At 43.9% G+C, this 25,899-nt stretch overlaps 1 protein-coding gene across 5 annotated transcripts in view; it reads right to left on the bottom strand.

The window, feature by feature from the left end:
• NOD1 (nucleotide binding oligomerization domain containing 1) overlaps positions 1–21,958 on the bottom strand; it is a 92,633-nt gene extending 70,675 nt beyond the window's left edge. For 2 of the 5 annotated variants that reach the window (XM_069588062.1, XM_069588063.1), the window contains exon 1: positions 21,405–21,924. The gene's annotated coding sequence lies outside the window, so the exon portion shown is untranslated. Of the gene's footprint in view, positions 1–21,404 lie in introns of all 5 variants that reach the window. The other 3 variants (XR_011256694.1, XM_069588060.1, XM_069588064.1) reach the window with 3 other exon arrangements.
• Between the last annotated feature and the right edge of the window lie 3,941 nt (positions 21,959–25,899).

The raw sequence follows: 25,899 nt of genomic DNA, 5'->3' as shown, positions 1-25,899 counted from the left end.
AAAAGAAACCACATGAATACAAGACCCTGCATCACCCAACCACCAGTTGCATGCTGTGCAGGATGCCTCATCTAAACAACAAAGAAAACAAAAATACAAACCATATCATCAGCATACAGGATAACCACCGCACCCCAGCCTTTGCCCATCAGAGGAAAAACAAACAAAAACTCAGCACAAATCTCACCCTATATGAAGCTCACACAAACCACTGGACCAACCTTAGCAGGGCAGAAACCAAAAGGAAGAAAGAATTCAACCTTCTTCAAGGAAAGAATTCAACTTTCCTTGAAGCCTGGGAAAAGGAGACCTCAAACCCAATAAGTTAAAAAAAATAATAATAATGAAAAGGCAGAGACATACTGCACAAATGAAGGAACAAACTAGAAACAGAGATGTCCAAATAAATCAAGAGGAAATAGGCAAACTACCTGAAAAAGAATTAAGAATAATGATAATAAAGATGATCAAAAACCTTGAAAACAAAATGGAGAAAATACAAGAATCAATTAACAAAGACCTAGAAGAATTAAAGAATAAACATACGGACACAAACAACAGAATTACGGAAACTAAAAATACTTTAGAAGGAATCAATAGCGAATATCTGAAGCAGAAGAACAAATCAGTGAGCTGGAAGATAAAATGGTGGAAATAACTTCTCACGAGCAGAATAAAGTAAAAAGAATAAAAAGAACTGAAGACAGTCTCAGAGACCTCTGGGGCCATATCAAATGCACCAACATTCAAATTATAGGGGTCCCAGAAGAAGAAGAGAAAAAGAAAGGGTATGAGAAAAATTTGAAGAGATTATAGTTGAAAAATTCCCCAACATGGAAAAGGAAACAGTCAATCAAGTCCAAGAGGCACAAAGAGTCCCATACAGGATAAACCCAAGGAGAAACATGCCAAGACACATACTAATCAAACGAACAAAGACTAAACACAAAGAAAGAATATTAAAAGCGTCAAGGGAGAAGCAACAAGTAACATACAAGGGAAACCCCATACGCTTAACAGCTGATCTTTCAGCAGAAACTCTGCAGGCCAGAAGGGAATGCCAGGATATATTTAAAGTACTGAGAGGAAAAAAATCTACAACCAAGATTACCGTACCCAACAAGCATCTCATTCAAAATTGATGGAGAAATAAATAGCTTTCAGACAAGCAAAAGTTAAGAAAATTGAGTACCACCAAACCAGCTTTACAAAAAATGTTAAAGGGACTTATGTAGCCAAGAAATACAAGATAAGAAAAAAGATCTACAAAATCAATGGAAAACAATTAAGAAAATGGCAATAGGAACATATATATCAATAATTACTTTAAATGTAAATGGATTAAATGCTCCAACCAAAAGACACAGACTGGCTGAATGGATACAAAAACAAGACCCATATATATGCTGTCTACAAGAAACTCATTTCAGATCTCAAGACACATATAGACTGAAAGTGAGAGGATGGAAAAGTATATTCCATGCAAATGGGAAGCAAAAGAATGCTGGAGTAGCAATCCTCATATCAGACAAAATAGACCTTAAAATAAAGAAGATTACAAGAGATAAGGAAGGACACTACATAATGATCAAGGGATCAACCAAGAGGAAACATAACAATTGTAAATATCGATGCACCTCAATATATAAGACAAACACTAACAGACATAAAAGGAGAAACTGACAATAACACAGTAATAGCAGGAGACCTTAACACCCCACTCACACCAACGGACAGATCATCAAAACAGAAAATTAATAAGGAAACACAAGTCTTAAATGATACATTAGATGAGATGGATCTCATTGATATCTTCAGGACATTCCATCCAAATGCAAAAGAATACATCTTCTTCTCAAGTGCACATGAAACATTCTCCAGGATAGACCACATCTTGGGTCCCAAATCAAGCCTCACTAAATTTAAGAAAATTGAAACTGGATCAAGCATCTTCTCCGACCACAATGCTATGAGACTAGATATCAATTACAAGAAAAAAACTGTAAGAAACACAAACACATGGAGATTAAACAACATGTTTCTAAGGAACCAGCAGGTTACTGAATAAATCAAAAGGAAAATAAAAAGATTTCTAGAAACAAATGACAATGAAAACATGACAACTCAAAACCTATGGGATGCAACAAAAGCAGTTCTAAGAGGGAAGTTTATAGCAATGCAATCCTACTTCAAGAAACAAGAAAAACATCGAATAGACAACCTAACTTTACACCTAAAACAACTGGAAAAAGAAGAACAAAAAAACACCAAAGTTAGTAGAAGGAAAGAAATCATAAAGATCCAAGCAGAAATAAATGAAAAAGAAATGAAAGAAACAATAGTAAAGATTAATAAAACTAAAATCTGGTTCTTTGAGAAGACAAACAAAATTGATAAACCTTTAGCCAGACTCATCAAAAAAAAAGAGAGAGAGAGAGAGAAGACTCAAATCAACAAAATTAGAAATGAAAAAGGAGAGGTTACAGCAGACAATGCAGAAATGCAAAGATTATAAGAGACTATTATGAACAACTATATGGGAATAAAGTGGATAACCTGGAAGAGATGGACAGATTCCTAGAAAGTTCAATCTTCTAAGAATGAACCAGGAAGAAATAGAAATTATGAACAACCCAATTACAAGCATTGAAATTGAAGCTGTGATCAAACGCCTCCCAAAAAACAAAAGCCCAGGACCAGATGGCTTCACAGGAGAATTCTGTCAAACATATAGAGAAGAGCTAATGCCTATCCTTCTAAAACTCTTTCAAAAAATTGCAGAGGAAGGAACACTTTCAAACCCATTCTACAAGGCCACCATTACCCTGATACCAAAACCAAAGACAACACACACACCAAAAAACTATAGGCCAACATCACTGATGAACATAGATGCAAAAATCCTCAACAAAATTTTAGCAAACAGAATTCAGCAACACATCAAAAAGCTCATACACCATGATCAAGTTGGGTTTATTCCAGGGATGCAAGGATTCTTCAATATATACAAATCAATCAATGTGACACACCATATTAACAAATTGAAAGATAAAAACCATGTGATAATCTCAATAGATGCAGAAAAAGCCTTTGACAAAATTCAGCACCCACTTATGATTAAAACTTTTCAAAACATGGGCATAGAAGGAACCTACCTCAACATAGTAAAGGCTATACATAATAAGTCTACAGCAAACATTATTTTCAATGGTGAAAAACTAAAAGCATTCCCCCTAAGATCAGGAACAAGACAAGGGGTGTCCACTTTCACCATTATTATTCAACCTAGTTCTGGAAGTTCTAGCTACAGCAATCAGAGAAGAAATAAAAGGAATCCAGATCAGAAAAGAAGAAATAAAGCTCTCACTGTTTGCAGATGACATGATACTGCACATAGAAAACCCTGACGATAATATCAGAAAATTACCAGAGCTAATCAGTGAATCTGGCAAAGTTGCAGGATACAAAATCAATACGCAGAAATCACTGGTGTTTCTATATATTAACAATGAAAAATCAGAAAGAGAAATTAAGGAATCAATACCATTCACCATTGCAACAAAAAGAATTAAATATCCAGGGATAAACTTACCTAAGGAGAAAAAAGAACTGTACACAAAAAATTTATAAGACACTAATGAAAGAAATCAAAGATGACATAAACAGATGGAGAGATATTCCATGTTCCTGGGTAGGAAGAATATTGTGAAAATGACAATACTACCAAATGCAATCTACAGATTCAATGCAATCCCTATCAAATTACCAATGGCATTTTTCACAGAACTAGAACAAAAACTTTCACAATTCATATGGAAACACAAAAGACCCTGAATAGCCAAAGCAGTCTTGAAGAATGGAGCTGGAGGAATCAACCTTCTTGACTTCAGATTATACTACAAAGCTACAGTTATCAAGACAGCATGGTACTGGCACAAAAACAGAAATACAGACCAATGAAACAAGATAGAAAACCCATAAATAAACCCATGCACCTATGGGTACCTTATTTTTGACAAAGGAGGCAAGAATATACAATGGGGCAAATACAGTCTCTTCAATAAATGGTGCTGGGAAAACTGGACAGCTACATGTAAATTGCCAACATCTGCTGGATCATGGAAAAAGCAAGAGAGTTCCAGGAAAACATCTATTTCTGCTTTACTGACTATGCCAAAGCCCTTGACTGTGTGGATCACAATAAACTGTGGAAAATTCTGAAACAGATGGGAATACCAGACCACCTGACCTACCTCTTGAGAAACCTATATGCAGGTCAGGAAGCAACAGGTAGAATTGGACATGGAACAACTGACTGGTTCCAAACAGGAAAAGGAGTACGTCAAGGCTGTATATTGTCACCCTGCTTATTTAACTTATATGCAGAGTACATCATGAGAAATGCTGGGCTGGAAGAAGCACAAGCTGGAATCAAGACTGCTGGGAGAAATATCAATAACCTCAGATATGCAGATGACACCACCCTTATGGCAGAAAGTGAAGAGGAACTAAAAAGCCTCTTGATGAAAGTGAAAGAGGAGAGTGAAAAAGTTGGCTTAAAGCTCAACATTCAGAAAACGAAGATCATGGCATCTGGTCCCATCACTTCATGGCAAATAGATGGGGAAACAGTGGAAACAGTGTCAGACTTTATTTTGGGGGGCTCCAAAATCACTGCAGATGGTGATTGCAGCCATGAAATTAAAATACACTTACTCCTGGGAAGGAAAGTTATGACCAACCTAGATAGCATATTGAAAAGCAGAAACATTACTTTGCCAACAAAGGTCCGTCTAGCCAAGACTATGGTTTTTCCAGTGGTCATGTATGGATGTGAGAGTTGGACTGTGAAGAAAGCTGAATGCCAAAGAATTGATGCTTTTGAATTGTGGTGTTGGAGAAGACTCTTGAGAGTCTCTTGGACTGCAAGGAGATCCAACCAGTCCATTCTAAAGAAGGTCAGCCCTGGGTGTTCTTTGGAAGGAATGATGCTGAAGCTGAAACTCTAGTATTTTGGCTACCTCATGTGAAGAGTTGACTCATTGGAAAAGACTGATGCTGGGAGGGATTGGGGGCAGGAGGAGAAGGGGATGACAAAGAATGAGATGGCTGGGTGGCATCACAGACTTGATGGACATGAGTTTGAGTGAACTCCGGGTGTTGGTGATGGACAGGGAGGCCTGGTGTGCTGCAATTCATGGGGTCGCAAAGAGTCAGACACGACCAAATGACTGAACTGAACATGTAAAAGAATGAAATTAGAACACCTCCTAACACCATACACAAAGATAAACTCAAAATGGATTAAAAGACTTAAATGTAAGACCAGAAACTATAAAACTCTTGGAGGAAAACAGGCAGAACACTCAAAGAGATAAATCAAAGATCCTCTATGACCCACCTCCTAGAGTAATGGAAATAAAAACAAAATTAAACAAGTGGGATCTCATTAAATTTAAAAGTTTTTGCATATCAAAGGAAACTATAAGCGAGGTGAAAAGACAACCCTCAGAATGGGAGAAAATAATAGCAAATGAAACTGACAAAGGATTAATTTCCAAAATATACAAGCAGCCCATATAACAATATCAGAAAAAACAAACAACCCAATCAAAAAGTGGGGAAAAGAGCTAAACAGACATTTCTTCAAAGAAGACATACAGATGTCTAACAAACATATGAAAAGATGCTCAACATCACTCATTAATAGAGAAATGCAAATCAAAACTACAATGAAATATCAGCTCACACCAGTCAGAATAGGCCATCATCAAAAAGTCTACAAACAATAAATGCTGGAGAGGGTGTGGAGAAATGCGAACGCTCTTGCACTGTTGGTGGGACTGTAAATTGATATAGCCACTATGGAAGACAGTATGGAGATTCCTTAAAAAACTAGGAATAAAACCACTATATGACCCAGCAATCCCACTCCTAGGCATATACCCTGAGGAAACCAAAATTGAGACACATGTATCCCATTGTTCATTGCAGCACTACTTACAATAGCTAGAACATGGAAGCAACCTAGATGCCCATCGACAGATGAATGGATAAAGAAGTTGTGGTGCATACACACAATGGAATATTACTCGGCCATAAAAAGGAACGCATTTGAGTCAGTTCTAATGAGGTGGATGAACCTAGAACCTATTATATAGAGTGAAGTGAGTCAGAAAGAGAAAGATAAATAAGCGCAGGCAGCTGCGACCAGCACACTAAGCGTGGCTGAGAGCAGCTACCCCACATCTGAGGTCAGGGGCGGCTGCCAAGAGTGCCAGGCTGTGACGATGCAGGAACAGCTGAGAGGAGCCACCCCGCACCCAATGCCAGGGGCAGCAGCCGGGAGGAGCCACCCCACTTCCAAGGAGTGGTGGCTTCACGGGTGCAGGAGGGCCTAGAGGAGCCATCCCATGTTGAAGATCAGGAAGGGCAGTGGTGAGGAGATACCCCTCATCCAAGGTAAGGAGCAGCGGCTACGCTTTGCTGGAGCAGCCGTGAAGAGATACCCCACGCCCAAGGTAAGAGAAACCCAAGTAAGATGGTAGGTGTTGCAAGACGGCATCAGAGGGCAGACACACTGAAACCATACTCGGAGAAAACTAGTCAATCTAATCACACTAGGACCACAGCCTGTCTAACTCAATGAAACTAAGCCATGCCCGAGGGGCAACCCAAGATGGGCGGGTCATGGTGGAGAGGTCTGACAGAATGTGGTCCACTAGAGAAGGGAGTGGCAAACCACTACAGTATTCTTGCCTTGAGAACCCCATGAACAGTATGAAAAGCAAAATGATAGGATACTGAAAGAGGAACTCCCCAGGTCAGTAGGTGCCCAACACGCTACTGGAACTGAATTGAACCGAATGCACATATACAGAATCTAGAAAAATGGTACTGAAGAACTTATTTACAGGGCAACAATGGAGAAACAGACATAGAGAACAGACTTATGGACATGGGGAAAGGGGAAGAGACGGTGAGATGCATGGAAAGAGTAACATGGAAACTTACATTACCATGTATAAAACAGATAGCCACTGGGAATTTGCTGTATGGCTCAGGAAACTCAAACAGGGGCTCTGTATCAATCTAGAAGGGTGGGATGGGGAGGGAGATGGGAAGGAGGTTCAAAAGGGAGGGGATATATGTATACCTATGGCTGATTCATGCTGAGGTTTGACAGAAAGCAGCAAAATTCTATAAAGCAATTATCTTTCAATAAAAAATAAATTTAAAAAATAAAGGTTCTGCCAACCTGATCATAAACCCCTGCACAACCTGAAGACACACAACCATAAACACTGAGGACCACAGCTGGATTCTCAAGGAAATGATTTCTCTCTGGAGTGTGGTTCATTTGAGCAGGACCCAGGGCCTCCTCAGCCCAGTCTTACAGTGCAAAAGACAATTATACCCTGTGTGCTGACATAGATGCTGTGGACAGTAAGGCTCTACCATACTTGAAGCTGCCCAGCAATGAGGTGGGTGGCCCAACACCTCCCATCAGCAATTGAACAGCAAGCTAAGACCAAGCACAACTTTATACAACACTGATACAACTGCACAGAGAACACACAATGTGGGTCAGCTCAAACAGAGTCCTACTTTCTCTGCTGCATAAGCCACAGAAACATCAGCTCAATTATGCTTCCAGAAACTAGACAAACTCAAGCTGCCACTCTTCACTGGGTCTACACGGAACTCTGTCTCTCATGAGCATGGGGTTCTGGGGAGGTTATTCATTTTTCTTGTTTTGTTTCCAATTTATTAACCTGGAAAACCAGCCTAATACTTCATGCCTCTGCCATACCTGAAAACTACCAACAGCCCCCTCCAGAGAAAATTTAGCAGACAGGTGAGGCTACAGTCATTATTCAAAGCTCTTAAGTTCCATTAACATTCATTTACTTTAAGTATCTGAAAGCACAATCCCTCAGAACTCCTGTCTCGTTCTCCGTCTCTCCTTCCATCTCTCAGTCTCCCTTTCTCTCTCTCTTGTGAAAGCACCACTCAGACTGAACTCTAGGCACAGACACTGCTGCCCTGCCACGACAAAGGCAGGGATGCAGACACAGAGCACGTGAGTGCTTGGGGGTGGATGCTCATGGGATACCAATCACCTTTCACAGCTGTCTGGGCCTCCAGGGAACTCGAATGTCTGACTCCACATTCCTGAGCCAAGCATCTCCTTCTGGTCAAGAAACCTGCTCAGAGTGCAGAGCCAGCCCCTCCCTTTCCTGCTGGAACCGTAGACTGCAAAACAGAATACTGTCCAACACCCCTGTTTTAGAGATGAGGAAACTAAAGCTCTAGGCAAGGCCAAGACTTATCTATACCAACCAGAACTAGAACCCTGGCACTGAGGTCTCCAGGCACTGAGGCCTCCAGGCACTGAGGCCAACGCTCTTTTATTTATTTCTGGTTAGAGTGACCCCCTCAGCAGCCAAGAGTTTCACCCCACCCCACCCCCAGCAGGGACTGGTGCCTGTCAGATGTGGAAAGCACAGGGGCGCCACCTCACCATGTCCTCCCCTAAGCTCCTCTCTCCTCTCAGTGGGAGTTCCCATGGTACTTTATCCCCACCTGTGTCACAGGATCGGAGAAGGCAATGGCACCCCACTCCAGTACTCTTGCCTGGAAAATCCCATGGACGGAGGAGCCTGGTAGGCTGCAGTCCATGGGGTCGCTAAGAGTCAGGCACGACTGAGTGACTTCACTTTCACTTTTCACTTTCATGCATTGCAGAAGGCAATGGCAACCCACTCCAGTGTTCTTGCCTGGAGAATCCCAGGGATGGGGGAGCCTGGTGGGCTGCCGTCTATGGGGTCGCACAAAGTCAGACTGAAGCGACTTAGCAGTAGACTTAGCAGTGTTACAGGATGGGGTACATCACTGTTTTCTTCTCCTGAATTCTCTCTCCTTATCAATTGATGGTGGCAGTGAAGGGGCAAGACTCTAAAACCAGGCTGAAAGTGAAAGTGGCTCAGTCGTGTCCAACTGTTTGTGACCCCATGGACTATACAGTCCATGGAATTCTCCAGGCCAGAATACTGGAGTGGGTAGCCTTTCCTTTCTCCAGGGGATCTTCCCAACCCAGGGACTGAACCCAGGTCTCCCACATTGCAGGCAGATTCTTTACCAGCTGAGCCACAAGGGAAGCCCAGGACCAGGCTACATGGTTCCAGTCACTAGCTGTGTGATTTGGACAAATACATAGCTTTCTGTGTTTCAATGTTCTAATGTTCTTGTCTACAAAATGCAGACTATAACACATACTCTCTAGGACAGGTATGAGGATTCAGTGAGTGAATACTTAGACAGCATTTAGCACAACACTGGTCACATTGCAAGCATGTATCATGACCAAGAAGATGGTATAAGTTGGAGCTTTAGACTGGTTCATCTTTGAGGCCCAGCATTTGACTGTGAGGGATGGTGTTCCTATAGTTAGTCCCTATATCTCCAGCACAGAGAGGATGCTGGGTTAAAAAAAATGTTGAATGAATGAACCTAGCACAGTATACTGCTAATAACAGGTGCTCCATTAACGATCACTGAACAAGCATGTAGATTTCCAGAATTCACAGGCTCACTTAGGAGTGTCACCAGGAAAGATCATTAGTAGATAAACTCAGATCTGCAGGCACCAAAATTTTCTATTGCTCTAAGACTTTTCCGTGAGCAGCTGCCTTAAAAAGTTTAACCAAAGTACAGCTCTCACTTGCCAAGCATTCTCTTGGTACACAATCACCCATTGTTTTGTGACAATGTCCTCCATTGTGCCTTATGGGTGCGCTGTGCTAAGTCGCTTCAGTCGTGTCTGACTCTTTGCGACCCCATGGACTGTAGCCCGCCAGGTCCCTCTATCCATGGGATTCTCCAGGCAAGAATACTGGAGTGGGTTGCCATGCCCTCCTCCAGGGGGATTTTGCCAATCAAGGGATTGAACCCATTTCTTTTATGTCTCTTGCATTGGCAGGTGGGGTCTTTACCACTAGTGCCACCTGGGAAACCCATTCTTTATGGGGCTGATATACAATTGTTGGTGGACATTTTCCTGTTTTTATCTAGGCTTTGAAAAACAAAGTTCCCAAACCCCCCTGCTGGTACCCATCTCTGAGGGCCCAGTGAATTAAAATACGTTAATAAAGGAAGCCAACAAAAGATAACAGAGTCTTGAATCAGAAACCCAGATCTGGAACCCTATAAGTGGGTTTAGGTGCTTATACCAAAGAAAGTTCTACAGAAGGGGCGGGTCTGGAAGCCAGAGAACATTAGGAGACGGCGTATCTGGAACTTCTCAAATAAAAGGCACTTTATAAGAACAAAACACGTTAGTCGCCTCGGAGGCTTGACATGAAACCGGTCTTGAACAAACAAACAACTCAGTTAACTATCGGCCAAAATGCTTAGCTGGGGACTTTTACTGCCTGGGACACAAATCTACCTGGAGCTTAGTCAGACAGTACCTGGGATGTGTGGGAGAGGACCCCAAGGCCCATCGAGAAGTCGAGGAGATGCCAGGTTCTTCTGAGAGATGGCACGCCCTGGGCCCCCGCCTGGCGAGGGCCTATCTCAGGAAACAGGTCCTCCTTGCTAGCCCAGATACACCTGACCTGCTGTGACCTCTCACTCCATGACCTCATGACAGCTACACAGGGGTGAGAAGAAAGGGGGTAATGCAGATGCCCCAAAACAAGAGGCTTTTCCTGTACCTGAAAGCTCCACGTAAAGAATTTGTTTTTTTAAACACTCCAGTTTTTTCAGTTTAATTCAGCTCAGTCGCTCAGTCATGTCCGACTCTTTGTGACCCCATGAATCGCAGCACACCAGGCTTCCCTGTCCATCACCAACTCCTGGAGTTCACTCAAACTCATGTCCATTGAGTCAGTGATGCCATCCAGCCATCTCATCCTTTGTTGTCCCCTTCTCCTCCTGCCCCCAATCCCTCCCAGCATCAGGGTGTTTTCCAATGAGTCAACTCTTAGCATGAGGTGGCCAAAGTATTGAAGTTTCAGTTTTAGCATCAGTCCTTCCAATGAACACTCAGGACTGATCTCCTTTAGGGTGGACTGGTTGGACCTCCCTGCAGTTCAAGCGAATCTCAAGTCTTCTCCAACACCATAGTTCAAAAGCATCAGTTCTTCGGCACTCGGCTTTCTTCACAGTCCAACTCTCACATCTGTACATGACCACTGGAAGAACCATAGCCTTGACTAGACGGACCTTTGTTGGCAAAGTAAAATCTCTGCTTTTTAAAATTTTTTTTATTTTTTTATTTTTTTAATTTTAAATTCTTTAATTCTTACATGCGTTCCCAAACATGAACCCCCCTCCCACCTCCCTCCCCATAACATCTCTCTGGGTCATCCCCATGCACCAGCCCCAAGCATGCTGTATCCTGCGTCAGACATAGACTGGCGATTCAATTCTTACATGATAGTATACATGTTAGAATGCCATTCTCCCAAATCATCCCACCCTCTCCCTCTCCCTCTGAGTCCAAAAGTCCGTTATACACATCTGTGTCTTTTTTCCTGTCTTGCATACAGGGTCGTCATTGCCATCTTTCTAAATTCCATATATATGTGTTAGTACACTGTATTGGTGTTTTTCTTATATGCTATCTAGGTTGGTCATAACTTTCCTTCCAAGGAGTAAGCGTCTTTTAATTTTATGGCTGCAATCACCATCTGCAGTGATTTGGGAGCCAGGCAAGAATACTGGAGTGGGTTGCCATTTCCTTCTCCAGGGGAATCTTCCCAACCCAGAGATCAAACCCAGGTCTCCTTCATTGCAGGCAGACACTTTAACCTCTGAGACACCAGGGAAGATGAAGGTAAAGTCACTCAGTAGTGTTCGACTCTTTGCGACCCCGTGGACTGTAGCCTACCAGGCTTCTGCATCCATGGGATTCTCTAGGCAAGAATACTGGAGTGGGTTACCATTTCCTTCTCCAGGGGATCTTCCCGACCCAGGGATCGAACCCAGGTCTACTCACATTGAAGGCAGATGCTTTAACCTCTGAGCCACCAGAGCCACCAGGGAAGCCCCCCAAAAATAAAGTCTGACACTGTTTCCACTGTTTCCCATGAAGTGATGGGACCAGATGCCATGATCTTAGTTTTCTGAATATTGAGCTTTAAGCCAACTTTTTCACTCTCCTCTTTCACTTTCATCAAGAGGCTTTTTAGTTCCTCTTCACCTTCTGCCATAAGGGTGGTGTCATCTGCGTATCTGAGGTTATTGATATTTCTCCTGGCAATCTTGATTCCAGCTTGTGCTTCTTCCAGCCCAGCGTGTCTCATGATGTACTCTGCGTATGTTAAATAAGCAGGGTGATGATATACAGCCTTGGCGTGCTCCTTTTCCTATTTGGAACCAGTCTCCAGTTTCTTAAGTATATGCAAATTCCCTGGTAGATGAACAGAATGAAGAATGTACCTCTTTCCGGGCTTTGGGGCTAAAGCCAGAGAGAAACAGACTAGCATGAACTACCATTCAAAGCTTCTCCCCTGAGCCAGGGTGTTCCCAGAATTTTTACCCACAGACTCTGACAGTCTGGCACCTACGCTGCCATCCTGCCTCCCCTTTTGGGAACCTTTTGTTCCTGTTTCTAAGGAGCTAGGGTGTACTGGACCCCACCCATGTGCATGCACAGAGGCTCCCACTGAAGGATGCTGGCACATGGCTGGCTGGCATGCATTTACACACATCTCCTCCCGAAAAATCACGGAGCAGGTGCTGTGGGCCAGGCAGACCAGTCTCTGAGTCCTGGTTCTGCCATCTTTTCTCTGTTCTGAGATTCAGTTCCTTCATTAGAAACTGAAAACCACAGGGACTTCCCTGGTGGTCCAGTGATTAAGAATCTGCCTTGCAATGCAAGGGACATGGGTTTGATCCCTGGTCAGGGAACTATTATCCACATGCCAAGGAGCAGCTAAGCCCGCAAAGCCCACACACCGCAATGAGAGAGTCTGGCACTGCAACAAAGAGATCCTGCATGATGCAATGAAGATTCCACATGCCACAGCTAAGACTCAATGCACCCAAATAAAGATTTTTTAAAAAAGTAATTGAAAACAGTAATTTGTCTCCATAGTTGTCTTGCACATTAAGACAAGGTTTGTTGTCTGCTGTTGTTTAGTTGCTAAGTCATGTCCGATTCTTTGTGACCCTATGGACTGTAGCCTGCCAGGTTCTCTGTCTGTGGGATTTCCCAGGCAAAAATACTGGAGCGGGTTGCCCTTTCCTTCTCCAGATCATCTTCCTGACCAAGGGGTTGAACTCACGTCTCCTGCATTGGCAGGTGGATTCTTTACCACTGAGCCACCAGGGAAGCCCAAGACAAGGTTTATAAAGCTTAACAAGTAAAGGTCATTAATCATCTTTTTCTTATAGATTACTAACACTGAGAAAAGGTATGGGTGGGAACACCTCAAAGCCTCCTATTGCCCTCTACAATAAATTTCCAAATCCTTCCCAGCCCAGGAGGCTCTGCTTGGCCTTCCTCATTGCACTCACCTCAATACACTCCATTCTTTCCACCTCTGAGCCTTCAAACATGCTCTTGCTTGCATCTGGTGTGGCCTTACCTCTCTTCATCCCCAAGAACTAGTTGAAAAGGTTCATTCTTGGAGGGGCAGATCCCAGACTCCCTTGAGCCCAGTACATGTGTCATGACGTACCACTGTTTTCACTTACAGCACTTGGCCCATTTATACCTAGGTACTTGCGTTTACCACCCCTTCCTCTTCCAATAGCTGGCAAATTCCCTTTGGCCAGGTGCTGGGCCCTGGGATTCATTCACTGCTGTATCCCCAAAACTGGGTAGATTCCTGGCACCAGCAAGGTCTTCTGATAATATCTATTGAATCAATGGGTTGCAGAATTGAAACCCCAAATAGCCAGGAGGAACCAGGAGCTATAAACAGTTCTCTGACAGCCCTCAATACCAGGCTGGGAAGCCAGCAAAGAACTTCCTACCCATGAAGTTTCTTTTTCATTCAGAAAGCCAGAAAAACAAGTGCCAGCTCATTATCAGAAATGTTAAATCATTCTCAAGACACTCAATGGAGAATTCCCTTTTCTAGGCTCCGTGTTCCACTGGCCCAGGCCTCTTGGAAGGCTGCCAGAGCGCCAAACAATGCAAATGCTAGTAGGGTATAGAAGGGCGATGAGTAAGGAATTTCTTCAAAGGTAGTGGGCCTGGCATAGGCCACTGTATTTTTGATGGAATGCCCTTTAAACACTGGCATGTCCACCTGGGTCCCCATCCTGGGAAATTCCAGGCCTGGTTTCTGTTTTCTCAAATACCCAGCACACCTATCTGGGTGACTGTTTTAGAATATGTTTGGAAACACAGAATGTCTGTGTTTTATTACAGCTAGGTTAACAATCTCAGTACTCTGAGATGATCAACATTTATCCCAAAATAAACATCATAATTCATTCTAATAACGTCGGTCAGTACCAGTATCACCACCCCCAGTGTGTATTAGAACATCCAGTGAAAGCAATGGTTGAGGTTTAAAGGTTATAAATGGAGGTGGAGGGGGGCGCCCATGTTCACTCCATCAGCAGGCAGAGGCAGGCAGTTCTTTGCAAGGGCCCTGTATCCAGGAGTACCATGCTACAAAGAGCACAAGCACATCTGTGGGTCAATTCCAGGAGGCAGGCATGGGTGGGGGGGGGCGGGGGAGGGGAGGTGGGCAGAGAGGGAGGGGCACTCACTGAGTTCTGAGTGGTTAGAACCTGGATTTCTGCTTTAAATCCTGAGTGCGGCACTAACAATCTGTTCACTTTGGGCTGGTTATTTAATCTCATTGAGCATAACTACAATATGAGGTTGTTGGGCAGATTAAATGAGCTAAAAAACAAAACAGGAACCTAAAGTCCTTCAACCAGTGTTGCAGAGAGTAAACCTATGTAAGCTATCATTATTTAGGGTTTATGAGATCAGACACATCTTTATTTCACTTCATTTCATTAAAGCCTCAAGCCAATCCTTCCAGATTGTTAGTTATCCCCTTTTCACAGATGTAAAAACTGAGGCTGAGGATTAAGTAGCTAATTCAAAGCCAGACAATCATTATACTCATTATCATCATCTTAACCACCATTTCCTAGAAGTCAGGTGGTACACTGAGGACTTCACAGCAACTATCTTATCAAATACTCAAAACCACTCTCTAAGGAAAGAACTGTAACTATTTCATACAAACAAGGAGACAAGGTTGGAAGAATTAAATCCTGGGCGAGGTCACACTGTTAGTTAAGGAATGAAGTGGGAGCTTGATCCTAGTTCTGACACCAAAGCTCACAGTCTCTTCCATTCAAGTCCTGACTGTTTAGTATTTGTCATAGATCTTGTAACTTCACTTGAAATCATCAGTGTGCCTGAATTCATATTAAATGTAAACAACACTAGCCTTGCTAAGTGAAGTCCAGGAATGGCCCACGCCATGAAGGGGCCTGCTGTCCTGAATAACACAGAGTTAGGATATCCCCAAAGAAAAGCCTAGCTTTCCACTTGGTTCCTTCTAGAAGGCTTGGTTGGGGGGGGGGGGGGGGGCGGTCACTGACAGCAACTGGGGAATGTGTTAAAAAGAAGCATGAGGAGTTCTTAGTCATTAGACTTTTACCTTTCGGGAATTAGAATACCACAAATATTTTCTCTTGTAAATCATCATCTGCTCCCAGCTCTTCTACCATGGAAAGGCTTTCCTTTCCTTAGTAGTATTTGACTGCCCTACTCAGCTAAGCATGACTCTGAAAATATCTACCAAGTCGCTCCATCTAACTATTTCCTGTCCCTAAACTGTATTGGGAGATGACATACAGAAGGGCCAATAGCAACAAAGATATAGTGAGGAATACAAAGATGTAGTGACGGTGACTTTTCATGGTTTCTTAAAACAGTAACCAACCAATATCTGGTGCTAACCTGGTGCTCACTCTGCAAATTACCTAGACCCTCATGTTGACCCATTCAATAGTTCTATAGGAAACGATGTTGTTGTTTGCTTTATTGACTGTGCCAAAGCCTTTCACTGTGTAGATCACAATAAACTGTGGAAAATTCTTCAATAGATGGGAATACCAGAACACCTTACCTGCCTCCTGAGAAATCTGTATGCAGGTCAAGAAGCAACAGAACTGGACATGGACCAACAGACTGGTTCCAAATTGAGAAAGGAGTACGTCAAGGCTGTATATTGTCACCCTGCTTATTTAACTTATATGCAGAGTACATCATGCGAAATGCCCGGTTAGATGAAGCACAAGCTGGAATGAAGATTGCTGAGAGAAATATCAATAACCTCAGATATGCAGATGACACCCCCCTTATGGCAGAAAGCAAAAGTGAAATCGCTCAGTCGTGTCTGACTCTTCGCGACCCGTGGACTGTAGCCCACCAAGCTCCTCCATCCATGGGATTCTCCAGGCAAGAATACTGGAGTGGGTTGCCATTTCCTTCTCCAGGGGATCTTCCCGACCCAGGGATTGAACCCAGGTCTCCCACATTGCAGGCTGACGCTTTAACCTCTGCGCCACCAGGGAATCCCTTAAGTACAAGAATACAGTCTCTCAGAAAACCTCCTATAGAGACACAGAACTTCAGATCCAAGTACTAACATCAAAGATTTCAAGGGAGGAAAGGAAGCCAGGTTGAAAGGAGGAGGAGGAGGCGGGAGAGCGGGGCGAAAGGGGTGGCCTTACAGACATCTCCTGCCACCTACAGATACCCAGGTGTTATGAGGCTTTTCCCTGGGCCTCCAGAGAAGGGAGGACTGGAACTCGGCCCTACCAGAAATCAGAACCAGAATTCGAGTTCTCTACCAAGAGGAGATGACCAGTCTCCAATCCTCAGCTCAGGCTGAGGGCCCTTCGACCAGATTCCTGCGTCCAGGACTGGGGGACTAGAAAAACAGGGAAGGATAGGAAGGGTTAAGGAGAGGAAAGAGAGAGGGAAGGGGAGAGAGGTCAATAAAGTCTCTTGTTCCTTACTGGTCTGGGCAATCTGGCCAGTTATCTGCGTCAGGGGGAGACCAGGGACAAAAGGGTCCCAGTTGCAGCCGCTGGGTCTGGTCCATTGGCAGGCAAGCTGGCCCCTGAGTACCCCGAGTGGTTAGGATGTCAGTCTCAGCAAAGAAGAGTCCCCGCCAGAGTTGCCACTTGTTGCAGGAAGAGGGACCCCTTCCAGGGCCCGAAACTGGGCTCTTGTCTAACACTCGGAAATGAATTGTCTGAGGAGACACATGTGCTGACAAAGCAAGAAATTTTATTGGGAAAGGGCACCCGGGTGGAGAGCAGTAGGGTAAGGAAACCCAGGAGAACTGCAGAAAGCGAAGAGGAACTAAAAAGCCTCTTGATGAAAGTGAAAGAGGAGAGTGAAAAAGTTGGCTTAAAGCTCAACATTCAGAAAACGAAGATCATGGCATCCGGTCCCATCACTTCATGGGAAATAGATGGGGAAACAGTGGAAACAGTGTCAGACTTTATTTTGGGGGGCTCCAAAATCACTGCAGATGGTGATTGCAGCCATGAAATTAAAAGACTCTTGCTCCTTGAAAGAAAAACTATGAACAACTTAGACAGCAATTTAAAAAGCAGAGACATTACTTGGCCAACAAAGGTCTGTCTAGTCAAGGCTATGTATATGTCGTGTATGCATATGAGAGTTGGACCATAAATAAAGCTGAGCGCCAAAGAATTGATGCTTTTGAACTGTGGTATTGAAGAAGTCTCTTCAGAGTCCCTTGGACTGCAAGGGGATCGAACCGAAGTCAATCCTAAAGGAAATCAGCCCTGAATATTTATTGGAAGGACTGATACTAAAGCTCCAACACTTTGGCCACCTGATGCGAAGAACTGACTCATTGGAAAAGACCTTGATGCTGGGAAAGACTGAAGGCAGGAGAAGGGGACAATAGAGAATGAGATGGTTGGATGGCATCACCAAGTCGATGGACATGAGTTTGACCAAGCTCTGGGAATTGGTGATGGACAGGGAAGCCTGGTGTGCTGCAGTCTATGGGGTCACAAAGAGTTGGATACAACTTAGCAACTGAACAACAACATCAGTTCAGTTGCTCAGTCATGACTGACTCTTTGTGACCCCAGGGACTGCAGCACACCAGGCTTTCCTGTCCTCCACTCTCCTGGAGTTTGCTCAGACTCATGTCCATTGAGTCGGTGATTCTAACCATCTCATCCTCTGCACCTTCTTCTTCCTTTGCCTTCAATCTTTCCCAGAATCAGGGTCTTTCTCAATGAGTTCGCTGGGCCAGTTGATCTCAGAGCCACTGAAGTTGAATTGAAACCTCAAACTATAGTTTAATTTAAAGGAAAATGACTGCTCAGCAAAACAAATAACAAAGCAACAGATTACTAGAGAGCACTGTAAGTGAAGTTTAACACAAAATTGCCTTGCTGGTTCTATAGAAGCAGATCCCTTGTTAGGGCATCATGCCCCTTCAGAGGGCCAAGGAAAGACCACCACAGAGTAACAGCATCCCAGACTCAACAGCTCCAGAGGCAGGGAGGGCGACAAGCTTGTCCTGGCCAACTTTGCATTAAAGTCTCTGCCCACAGTTTGGTCTGTGGTGGGTTTTAGATAAAACACAACAAGAAGAATTCAACCCATAAAGTCTTGCTTTGACAAACTTTCCAGCACTGGGTAAAAAACATTAATTAATTGAAATGGGCAGTGATTACTCATCTCTTACTAGGAGAGCCAAGTTTGGGGGGCGGGGGAAACACGTCACTGAGTAATGACGCACCAAAGAATTTTCCTTGAAACAACCTTCCTTCCTTCTAACTTTGGTCTATAGATGGATGAAAGGAAGCCCTTTGTATGAGATTCAACTGACTCTGCCCAAAAGATAAAAGAAAACAGGACTTTCAGAAACCTCCAAGATACCTAAAAGATGACAAAAATTCAGCAAAAGTATAAATCTTCTCTTTTAAAATTTCATCTTGCCTCAAACCCCCAAAATAGAAGACTCATAGAAGGAACTGGTAATTTAAACTTCAAATCCTAAATTTAAGTCTTAGATACTGAATAAATACTGAACTTTTTTTTATAAAAGGAGACAAGAATTTAAGATTCTCATTAGGCAAGTATCAGGGACAGTGCTGTAAAAGCACTTGATTTTTATACCAACATTAAATCATTATTTATAGTATTTCTACTGTTTAATCTAAAATAAACAGTGCTGCTGTTACTGTCAGAAGATCCACACACACAGTGGAACTAAGGTGAAAGATTCAGGATGCCCCCACTGCCAACTGCAGGATGTAGGTTTTCCCTTCCCCAAATTTCTGACTTCTTGTTCATCTAAGAAGGATTCATTGTCCCTAGGCCAAGAGTTAGTAGCAAAACAGGTACGACTGGGGCACAGCCCAAGGATGCTGACAGCACAAAAGTCACGTGTATGTGCCCATGTCAATTCTGAAACCCTGTAAATGGCCCGGCTACAGGGGAGCTCATATGTATATATGTATATACATATATGCATGTGTGAAAATATATATATATATATTGCAGTAGAATAGAGGAAGTCTCAAACTTAAGGACCACTTTGTCATTCCTATCACGTGGAGTAAAACTGTATTCCAGAGCCATTAATAAGCCCTACTGAGCAACAGGCTGGTGGCCTGAAATTCCAGACCTTAAACTACACAGTGACCGAGGAGGAGTACAAACCCCTCTCCAGAGCAAGGCAGGTAAAGAAAAAGGGAATGGAGTTTCAAGGGAGACAACTGCTGCACACTCTCTTCACTGCGGCTGTACTAAGTAAACAACTGTTGAACACAAATCACCACTACAGTGGCTAATAACTGCTACTGATGGAGCAGCAACCTGGCCTGCCAGGCATTTGATACACATTATCTCATTCAGGACAGAGCTACTATTTTTCCCACTTCACAAGAAAGAAAATAGGGGTTCAGGGAGATCATGCAAGTATCACAGAAGTGACAGAATCTGAATTTGGGCCAGGGTTTGATGGGCTCCAAAGCTTGAATTTAAACCTCTTCATTATGCAAAACCACAATCCACTCTTCTTGGACCCTCTAGAAGCCCTCTCTTCTCCTAGGCTGTTGTTTATTTCAAATCCACCTTTCTTATTTGCCCCACACATGCAGTAGAAATCTGTGTCTTGTCCAGGGGCCCTGGTTGCTGATATTAGCGCTTTCTGCCCCCAGCACATACCCTTGGGTGCTAAGAGGGTAAATTTTGTGCACTCCTAATATCCAAGTTCCTTGGATACCGGGAAGTCTCAGATAGGAGGCTTTTAGCAGATACAAACCCGACCCTGCAGCAAGCACACTTGCTGCTGCTAAGTCGCTTCAGTTGTGGCCGACTCTGTGCGACCCCACAGACGCCAGCCCACCAGGCTCCCCCGTCCCTGGGATTCTCCAGGCAAGAACACTGGAGTGGGCTGCCATTTCCTTCTCCAATTCATGAAAGTGAAAAGTGAAAAGTGAAATTCAAGTCGCTCAGACGTGTCCGACTCTCAGCGACCCCATGGACTGCAGCCTACCAGGCTCCTCTGTCCATGGGATTCTCCAGGCAAGAGTACTGGAGTGGGGTGCCATTGCCTTCTCCGAAGCACACCTAACTTCACCCTTAAAGCAGAAATCCCAGAAGCTGTCAACGGGTTTACTGGCTTCCCTTCATTTAACTTTAAATGACAGTAACAGAGGCATTTCCCAGAAAGCAGAACCAGCGAGGCATCATGATCTGGCAAAGCTTCTGTGTTTCACAATATGCCAAAAGACTGTGTGCATAGCTCAGGCAGTATTCCGGCGACGCTGCCAAGTCTTGTCTCACTTCCCCTCTCTGCGTCTCGGGAAACCAGAGGGAGGGCCACTGCCCCTTCCCCAGGGCCACGCGGGACACTGGGTACAGCCGGATCTGTCGCAGGCTGGACTCTTATCAAAGCCCCTGCCCGCCTTTCCACCCTCTCTTGGCAACCACTCTGGTCGTTGGTGCTCAACTCTGCCCACACAGTGGAATCAGCTGAGAAGTGTAAACGATACAGACCCCCACCCCCTCCACTGCCCCAGGGGTTCTGATGGATCCAGCCTGGGCATCTGAATTTTACAAGCACCCCAGGTGATTCTACAGTGCAGGCAGGACTGAGACGCTCTGTCTGGACCACCATGGGATAAACGATTCCCCTAACGCTGAAGTTCACCCCCCTGAACTTTCGTGGTTCCACAAACACCGGGTTTCTTCTCCTCCTTGATCCACCCGGAGCTCTTCCAGCGCAGCTTTGAATTCCTCCCGCTCGCAGGACGCCGCCTCTCCGCGCCGCCTCCTCCGCCGCGGCGCCCAGGACCCGCAGAAAACGTGTGCCCCCAGCGACCCACCCCCTGGCGCTGGGACTTACTTGGTAGCCAGGTGTGGAGACCTCGCGGTACTGGGGAGCCAGAGCTGGAGTCGGGTGCGCCGGGAGCGCGCGGGCGGGAACTCGGAGGTTGGGGAGCGCCGACCCCGGAGCGCGCGGCGCGGCAACTTCACCCGCTGCAGGGAAGGTACAGCCGCCGCGCGGGCCGGGAACGCGAACTGTCACGGCCGTAACGACGGCCGCGCCCCGAACCTCCGCGGCCTGCGCGAAAAGGCCGAGGCGAGCGAGGCGGACGCGGGCGGCCCGGAGCGGCTGCGCGCAGAAGGTGGCCCTGGGCAGCCTGGAGGGGCAGTCCCTGCCCCAGCAGAGTGGCCAGGCCACTGCGCGGGTAGGCCTGAGAGCTCGCCAGAGGTGACCCAGCGCCTACTGGTGGTGCCAGCTCGGTCCCTTCCGCTGCGAGCTCAGGCCTGTCCCGCTAGAAGTGCTAGCCCGGAGTCCGCAACCAGAGGCAGCTGCTTCAAAACACGACGGTGGAAACGCCTGTTAGAACACGCGCTCCCGCGTGAAACTCCTGTTAACACGTGACACTTGCTCCCGGATGAAAAGCAGCTCCAAACAATCAAACCTTTACGACAGAGCATATACTTCGATATGGACTTTTAAAAAATCTAAGATTTTCTTCCTGCCCTTAAATCTCTTCTTGGCGGTGTACATTGTATACTGTTAACACTGTGATGACCTGTCAGGGAGTTTGTAACATGCTAGCTAATACATTTCCCAGTAAGATGTGTTTTTTAAAACATTGTAAATGGAGAAGGTCTACATAAGGCGTAACGATGCTATAAATGAGTTTCACACTGAATAAAATACATTCAATCATGTAACCCCATATGCTCATGAATATTTAGATTTCCAAAAAAGGCTGCCTTCTGAGAAGTTTGTTCATAACTCAAAAGTGAAACTTTGCAAAGGTAACACTGGTGGGAGACGTGCAAACTTGTCAAACCTAATATAGAGACGCTAAAGATACCAATTTTCCTTCACGTAAATTTATCCTTACATGAACTTCCAGTAGAAAAATTGCAAAATTTGTCCTTTCTTCTAGGATTTTGGATTTTATCTTCCATATCTTTTAAATACTCACATTTTCTATATCCTGCTTCTCTGGCTGCACTTTCAGTTAACTTCTTCAGTTCTTTCCATTAATCAATTATTTTTGTGGTTATTTGAATCTGCTGTGTTACTGGTCTTCGCTAGGTGGAATAGTCCCTTCAGGCCCCCTATAATGTTCAAGTCCTACACCTGGAACCTATGAATATGGCAAAGGAGAATTAAAGTAGCAGATGGAATTAAGGGTGCAAATCAGCTGACCTTGAGATGGAAAGATTAATCATGGTCTATTGGTATGGGCTGGATGCAATCACAGGAGTCCTTATAAATGGAAGAGGGAGGCCAAGAAGGAGAGCTAAAAGAGAGAGCAACTTGAGACGGACTGGCTCTGATGTTGCTGGTTTTGAAGAGGAAGAATGGAGCTATGAGCCAAGAAATTGAGAGTGGCTTCTAGAAGCTGCAGAAAACAAGGAAATGGGTTTCTCTAGCAGGGCTCCAGAAGGAATACAGTCCTGCTGACACTTTGATTTCAGCCCAGTGAGACCCATTTTAGACTATTGAACTCCAGAACCATAATAAAAACTGTGTTGCTCTAGGCCACTAAATTTGTGGCAACTCATTACAACAGCAATAGGCAACCAATACATCATCCACTTAAGTTCTTAATTTCAACAATATTTATTTTCCAAGAGTATTTTGGTCTTATTTCTAATTTTATTGGGCGTGTTTAATAGTCTCCTGTTCTCTGCTGATTCTGCTGCTTCAAAAATTCATTTATAGTTATTTTTACTTTTAATCAAACTTTTTATTTGGGGATAGTTGTAAATTTGCTAGAGTGAAAAAGTTGGCTTAAAACTCAACATTCAGAAAACTAAGATCATGGCTGCTGGTCCCATCTCTTCATGGCAAATAGATGGGGAAACAGTGAGAGACTTTTTTTGAGGGGGCTCCAAAATCACTGCAGATGGTGACTGCAGCCATGAAATTAAAAGACACTTGCTCCTTGGAAGAAAAGCTATGACCAACCTAGACAGCATAAAAGCAGAGACATTACTTTGCTAACAAAGGTCCATCTAGTCAAGTGAAAGTGTATTCAATCAGTCGTGTCTGACTCTTTGCGACCCCATGGACGGCAGCCTGCCAGGTTCCCCCATCCATGGGGTTTTCCAGGAAAGAATACTGGAGTGGGTTGCCATTTCCTTCTCCAGGAGATCTTCCTGACCCAGAGATTGAATTTGGGTCTTCCACATGGTAGGCAGACACTTTGCCATCTGAGTCACTAGGAAAGTCCTAGTCAAAGCTATGGTTTTTCCAGTAGTCAGGTATGGATGTGAGGGTTGGACCATAAAGAAACCTGAGTGCCGAAGAAGTGATGCTTTTGTACTGTGGTGTTGGAGAAGACTCTTGAGAGTTCCTTGGACTGCAAGGAGATCAAACCAGTCAATCCTAAAGGAAATCAGTCCTGAATATTCATTGGAATATTCATACTGATGCTGAAGCTCCAATACTTTGACCACCTGATGCAAAGAACTGACTCACTGGAAAAGAGGCTAATGCTGGGAAAGACTGAAAGCAAGAAAAGGGGATGACAGAGGATGAGATGATTGGATGGCATTACCGAGTTGATGGACATGAGTTTGAGCAAGCTTCGGGAGTTGGGTCTTTATTATGTTGAGCCTTCCAAACTATGAACATAGTATACCTCTCCATTTATTTAGATCTTTGATATCGTTCATCAGTGTTTTGTTGTTTTCAGTACAAGTCTTAACACACTTGGTTAAATTTGCACTTAAGTATTTCCTTTAAAAAATTATATACATTGTTGGCAAGAATGTAAAATTGGCAGGGAGGCCTGGTGTGCTGCAGTCCACGGGGTTGCAGAGCAAGACACAACTGAGCAACTGAACTGAACTGTGAATTCACATGCAGATGTAAGAGATAATGCAGAGACCCTTACACCTTTAACCCAATTTCCCTTCATGGTAACATCTTGCACACCCTGAATGATACAGTCAAGATGCAGAACATTTCCACCACTGCAGTGAGCCCCCACGTTGCCATTACACCACACCACCCTTTCTTTAACCCCTGACCACCGCTAACCTGTTCCCCGTTTCTGTACTATGTCATTTCAAGAATGTTACATAAATGGAAGCACACAGTACGTACTGAGATTTTGTTTGGGGACTGGTTTTGTTCACTCAGCCTAAGTCTCTGGAACTTCACCTAGTGCATTGCATGTATCAATGGTTCTCTTTATTACTGAGTAGTATTTCATGGCATTACCACAAAGATACCACAGCTTAATCATTTACATGTAGAAAGACATTTGGATTATTTCCAGTTTTTAGCTGTTATGAATAAAATCGCTATAGACATTAATCTACAGGTTTATATGTGAACGTAAGTTTTCATTTCCCTGGGGTAAATGCCCAGGAGTGCAACTGTTGGGTCATATGATAGTTGCATGTTTAGCTTACTAAGAAACTTCTAAACTGTCTTCCACAGGGGCTGGACCATTTTGCAGTCCCGCCAGCAATGTGTAAGTCATCTAGTTTCATCACATCCTCATAGCCTTTGGCACTGTCATGTTTTCTTTTAGCCGTTCTATGCCTGAGTGGTTTAATGGTCTATCGTTACGGTTTTAACTTGCTAATGATGGTATACATCTTTTTATGTGCATATTTGCCAACTATGTCTCCTCTTGTGTGAAATGTCTCTTCCCGTCTCATTTATTAGTTGAATTATTTGCTTTTTTTATTGTTGAATTTCAAAAGTTCTTTATATATTGTAGGTACTAACCCTTTGTTAGATATGTGGTTTGTAAATATTTTCTCTCACTTTAAGCTTGTATTTTCATTCTCTTAATAGGATCTTTCACAGAGCAAACATTTTAAATTTCAGTGTACACTAGTTTTATCCATTTTTCCTTGTATGGATCATGCTTTTGGTATTCAGTCTAAGAACTCTGTTTGCAAATTCCTAGATGTCAAAGAAAATTTACCGCCCCAAAGTTTATAGTTTTATGTCAGGCATTTGAGTTAATTTTTGAATGAGACTTCAGTTAACTTTTATGGTAATTATTATTTTTGCCTATTATTTTTGCTCCAGCATCATTGTTGGTGGTGGCGGATTAGTCACTAAGTCATGTCTGACTCTTGTGACCCCATGGAGCGTCCTCTGTCCATGGAATTCTCCAGGCAGGAATACTAGAGTGGGTTGCCATTTCCTTCTCCAAGGGAGAAGGGCTATCTTTGTTGAAGGGCAAAGGTATCTTTGTTGAAGGGCTTAATTGTTGAAGGGCTCTCTTTCCTCCGTTAAATGACTTGTGCACCTTGTACGTATTTCTGGATTCTCCATTGTTTCATTGATCTGTATGTTTACCCCTCTGCCAGTACCGCACAATCCTGAAATTGGGCCAGTTGAG

Source organism: Ovis canadensis, chromosome 4, assembly GCF_042477335.2.
Source record: "Ovis canadensis isolate MfBH-ARS-UI-01 breed Bighorn chromosome 4, ARS-UI_OviCan_v2, whole genome shotgun sequence".
Classification (NCBI taxonomy): Eukaryota; Metazoa; Chordata; class Mammalia; order Artiodactyla; family Bovidae; genus Ovis; species Ovis canadensis.
The sequence above is the reverse complement of the archived record's forward strand: the minus strand, read 5'-3'. Positions and strand labels throughout refer to the sequence as shown.